Here is a 6,139-nt window from a genome sequence, read left to right on the forward strand (position 1 = left end):
AAAAAAAATGTATTTAAATAATATTACCAGCAACAAGACCTGACGTCCACATGCGTGGACATCACATTTTGGGTTGTCTAATACTCAATTCTGCTTAACGGGGGCCCGTTAAAAAAAAAAAACATCATGTCAAAAGATGATGCTTATTATTTTTATAATTATCATGTCCCAATAAGCCCAAATAGCAAAGAGAAATAAAAAATGCATACCATAAAATAGCTCAGGTCTTAGGAGGTTAAATCTTTTTACTGAAAGAGAGTTTGTTGATAAGAGTTAAATGCATGTTGTCCACTCCTGCCTTTGCAGTTACAACTTCAACACAAGGGGGAGACTGTGTGCATATTTTCAGAAGGAAATCTTTTGGCTCCTGCAATGAAACATCATCCCCAGTCTTTCTTTGTCTTGTTCGGTACCTTTGATTCTCGCCTCATTCAGACAGAAGCAGTTTGGTGAAAAGGTATTTTTGGAGCTCATCAACAGAGGAGTTTATTGTGCAAAAACCAGGCTGAAGATGATGCCGTCAGAGTTTAGGTATACAGCGTTAACTGAGTAGGCAGGAAGTGGAACCCGAGGGAGCAGTTTTACAGGCTCAGGCTTGATTTGGGGGATATTGTAGAGCAGGTAGAGCCTTGCTATGGTTGGTTTGGACTGAGCAAAGCAGTTGACGGGAGGAAACTGGTTGCAGAGTAGATTTAGGGGCAGGAAGAGTATGCTGGATGTGCAAGAGCGCTCTCTCAGACAAATCAGGACGAGTTGTGAAAGTGGAGAAAAGGGTGTTAAATAAGTCTCTCTTGGGGCGATACGCCTCGGCACGCGCTCGAGTGTCCTGCACAAACCTGCAAGTCAGGTAATGGTGAACAGGCATGATGTAAGAAAGCAGGATCAAAGATGTGCTTTATAGTGGGCTGACTGTGGAAGGAAGAAAGTTGCTATTTAATTATTTGAAAGACACTGGACTTATTACAAGACTGTGAAGGGGTAGAGAAATAGTCACCGGATGAGACCAGAAGGAGGCAGTAATGCAATTTATAGGATGCCAACTGCGTAAAACACAGAAGAAGTAGAAGAAGAAGAAGAAGGCATGATGTAAGGCAGCTAAAGACAGAGAGGGACTGGAAATGAGAAGATTATTAGCTCATAGTCCCTCAGGAACCGGCTCCCACTAATCTAAGTCTAATCTAAATACTGTATTTCACAAGTGTGTTGTGTGTTTTGTGACAGTACCATGGGAGGATGCAATAGAAACGCCTGAAGGAAAAAGCTTTGATACAGTGTGAGCAGAGGCAAGAGAGCGTGGCCCAGTGGAGGTTGGCTATGGGGGTTTTGTTGGCAGACCAGCGTTTTATCTGTTAAGGGTGAACAACATGGCCGACACTGCAGCCAGTTCCAGTAAATGACTGTGGGTGAGTGACTGGGGCAAAGCCAGGTGAGTCCTATTAATGCTAATGTGTCGCTATAGACAGATGGAGTCTATGGTGTGTTGCTTGTTAGGATGATGGAGACCTGCCTGGGCTGGTTGGTGGATTGACCAGCTAGAAGCTGCATGCTAATTAGCATGACAGGCTGCTGCTTGCTAAGGGTGGTTGTAGAAGATTGTTTGGTCACATGGCTCAGGCAGCATGTAAATGTTAACTATTAGCATTAGTTTAGCTTCTTAAACGCCCAACTTTTAAAATAAAAATAAACTTTTTTCATCATGACCACAGCACTGCATTGTAACCACACAGAGTTTGATCATTTAGATGAGTTTCAATTATGAAGCAATGAATCTTAATAAAATTGAAGACATTTTGTCATCAGTTTTATCTTCATAGTTGAAAAGGACAGAGAGATGCATATTTTTTTTGCAAGGATGCCATCCTGTAGGTCGTTGTGTTCCTATAAATAGTGCAGAGTTATTATTGTGCCCTCCCAGTGTCGAGCCCTCGGGGGCCACACCCATGCCATGTGTTGATACGGCACCTTCACGGCTCTTGGTCCCTGGGCTCTTTCAGTCACATGCATTTTCCCCCCCTTCTTTTTGCAGTGTGTAACCTTTTCATTATTCAGGAGAATGATTCATGATCCCAAAAGCATTATGATTTTGCCTTTTGTTGGGGACAGAGTGGAACGGGGGGAGAGAGAGTACGAGGGATGACGCAGCGAAGGGCAAAGGTCGGACTCGGACCCTGTGCCGCTGCAGTCAGGACTCAACCTTCTACTGAGTGAGCTATCTGAGCGCCCTGTCTTGTCATTGTTAATGCGTAGATTGGGTTATATAATTGCTAACCTTGGTTACAATGCACTCGGAGACTGATGGACCAAATGGGTGACCAAAATATTTCCTTTCCGTGAGGCATAAATAGTTCCAAAACAATTTTCCACTGAGTCACCCCCGAAAAGCAAAATGTAGCACAGCAACTTGGTGAAGAAAGTACATTCAAGATGATTTGGGTTACACACTGAATAATGCATAATCCCTAAAAATACACTCCCATCACTTCAGTGCAGAACATTTATGTAACTGTATTTTGTTGCGCTACATTTGCAACTAACATTGTTTGTCTGGTAACTTTTGAAGTAGAGCTGCATATATTTGTTCTTCATAAAGAGAAATTCACCAGTGGGGTTTGCGGCGCGGTCTTTATTTCACTCCTTTTATCCATTACATTGAAACACACCTGCTGTGTCTGGTAACAGTCACACTGATTGCACTTGCACCAGCCCTCCATTTACAGCGATGAAATCATTATGGGAGTGGGTGGAAATTAAGCAGTTTAAGCTCAAAGGAATTAACACCTACCTCATACAGCGGTGGCTGATCGGAAATAAGCTCACGAGCACGTCATAATGTCCTTATGCAAAGAGCCATTCAAGAAAATGGAAACTATAGTCAAGTGACCGTTTTAATTCAAACATTTGCCAAACAAAAACATTACATTTCGACCAAAATTACAGAAGAAGAAGAACATCTTTACCGGGTTAGCAGGTCCTCATGGGCTTGAGTTAAGTGTGTGTGTGGTTTTTATTTATTTATTTTTTTATGATAAACCCATAACGTAATTTAATCGCCTAAAAAATCTAGAAACTTAATTTGGGAACACCATAAGAGGAGTGAATGACAACAGTTGGGTTTAGAATGGAGAAATTTGGAGTTGATTATCCTGAAGGAACACGGTTCACTTGAAATAAGAACAGTTGATGGCACTCAGACTTGATTTCCTTTTGTTCCTTGAGTGCAAAACTATGAGCATAATAACCAGTGTTGGGTTTGTCTTTCAACTAGAGTTGATACTTATAAAGTACGCAGATACGAGAGTCACACGTGCTCTTCTTGAAGTAATTCAGTATTTAAAAATGACTGACAATGAAATCTGGTTATTTCATTTCAACAGGCCTGCAAGATGACACGACAACAAGCACTATGTAATCAAGTGAATTTGAGATGACTAATTTTCTACATAAAGAATAAATAAATTAATGTATTAAATTACATATGTCCTATTGAACTAGTTGTTGGCCACAAGATTATATTTAAGTATTCTGCAAGAAGTTTTTGTAAACTGATTATGATGATTTTGCGTGATTATGAATTTTTCATTATGCGTGATGAAAATGTTCATTGGTTTGGAGGATCTAAGCTTCCAGGAGCTACATCGGAAACTTGCGAGACATTCTTGATCATAGAAATGTTTAATTTTCAAGAGGTTCGAGAAGGACTTCATGAATTATTTGATCACTAAATGAGTTGTGTTAAATTAAATTATGCATCATTCTATTGATGACAGCAAGGCTTTATTCTGAACATCGTCAAAGTATCCGTTTCTAGGGTCGTGCTGCTTCCTGATTGTTGAAAGAAAGAAAGTGCTCGTTAGATGAGTGGGCGAAACGTTGTGATGTTTCAGATGAGGGAGCTCTTTCTTCACCTTGTAGGCCTCAAGCTGCTGTGTGCTTAATAATTCACCCGCTGATTAATCTCTCAGTAATACCAAACTTTGCCTGGGGACTCGGTTCAGGTCAAGTGCATCACTGCAGAAAAGCACAAGCTGTATAACAAGACAGCTTAGTTTGCAGTGATACTTTAAAATTGCTTATATATCATATTGATATGAAATCTGAAAATTATGAGAATGCTACAAAAATCAAAGGAAATGTAATTAATTTGTTTGTATCTTTTCTCCTAGAATATATCAGCCTATTTGTTTTTAACGTTTCTCTGAATTACTTCATGCATTTTTAACTATATGATATTTTTCTCTGTCTTCACATTGCTGTTTTTACTTCAGGGCCCGTCTATCAGCTGGACATGATATTTCACCCAACAAGACGTGTATTCACTTTGGCAGGTAATCCTTGATCTGAAACAGTATAGTTGTATGTGAATGCAGAGCAGCAGCTGTGTGCTTTACAGCTCTTGCCATGAAAGTTTGCTTTGCCATGTGACCCTGCTGAGAGTTGGAGCGGGTGATGTCGAGGCGGACTGGGGGTTAAACGCAAAAATAGAATGTGACATGCCCCCAAAAACTGTTTAAAATAACCCCCATGCAACTTTGGTTTTGGTCAAATTTTAAAGCGATGAATTTCCCAATATCATCTTTTTTTATTATTATTTCTCTTTTTGACTGGTGTTATGTTGTTGCTCTCTTCAAATAGGTGATTATTTTGTTTGTGACTGTACATTCCTGTTGTTTTTTTCACTCTCTTTGTCTCTGCGGACATTAAATGGGCCATTCAACACCCTGAGGCTTGTACGTCCCGCGCTGCAGCCCAGTGTCTACAGAAGGGGAGAGAGAGAGACATATAAAGAGATTTAAGAGATGAGATTTAAAGGTTTTTTTTAATAATCAAGATTCACACATCTTATAGGAATCACATGTTAATTGAGATCAAAATGTCTATTGCTTGTCGTGAACAAAGAGAGGATGTGCATAGCGTGACCAGTGTAACTGATGAGGTGACTGTGCAGAGTCCCAGTAGCTCAGCAGCACTTGATGAGATGTGCAGAGGATACACAAAAAAATCCAGCATAGGAGCTAAAACGGGCCAATGCTGAAGAGGGGGGAGGGTGGGAGCGATGGAGTGAAGATGCTTCACCCGTCCCCGGAGCAGAGGAGACAGAGACACAGATGTCAGAGAACAAAAAATCCCCAGAGAGAGGAGGCAAAAAAATCTGTTCATTTCTCAGCTCTGCGCTGTGAAACCCAGTTCGTGAGAGCTCGAGTGTCTAATTGGCTCCACGTATTGACATCATTATACACTTTTGCCCTGCGTCCCCGGACAGCTGCTGTGAGAATTATGACTGTAGGTGTGCAGATGGGATGAGGCTGATTGTCAGGCTTTTATTTTCCCATTTTAACTGTAACTATTTTGAGAAACCCACAGTCAAAGATTCCACTTCATTTTTATTCCCAGGTTAAGAAATCATGTGTGTGTATGAATAAATTGACATCTCATAATGAGATATTTGGGAAGATGAAGACTTTTTGGTTGACAGAGTGAATTGATTTTATTTGAAGAGATATGATATTAACTGATTTACGGCTTTTCTTTCTGATTTATTTTTAATTCATGCTGATGTTCACCATACAGGCGGCAACATAAGTGATTTAGCAGAGAGTGACGTCTAAAATAAATTGCAACTGTGTTGTTTTCATGTACTTTGGGATATTTTCTACATTCTTCTGTTTGTATCACATTTAACTTAATAGCTAAAGGGCTTCAGCATTAATGTATGATACTATTCATAGCTCGAAAAACCTACTAACTGATAAGGGTGTAAAAATAATTCCACCATCACCTATTTGTGTATTACCTTTAATCCTGGTTTGCTCTTTTATATTCCTCTTCATTAATTTGCTTTTTTGTGAGTCTATCTTAAATTGGTCCAATGAAATGTGTGTGTTTGACATGTTTATTCATGTCTATGAATATCAAAGCAGCCACTTGTTGAGTTTAGAGTGAATCTGTTTATCATCTGTCTATTGATCTTTGTGAAATGTTTAATGTGTTCCTTTGAAAAGCAGGATAAACGTTCAAACGGGGCTTCTACACGAACGCCGGAAGGAGGGGATCTTAATCAAGCAGCTCATTATGCGAGAAATGATCCGCAGTGACGTGGGTCTTCTTGATGAACTTTGCGCGTGGATTGCGCGTGACAAGC

Source organism: Eutrigla gurnardus, assembly GCF_963514095.1.
Source record: "Eutrigla gurnardus genome assembly, chromosome: 19".
Lineage (NCBI taxonomy): Eukaryota > Metazoa > Chordata > Actinopteri > Perciformes > Triglidae > Eutrigla > Eutrigla gurnardus.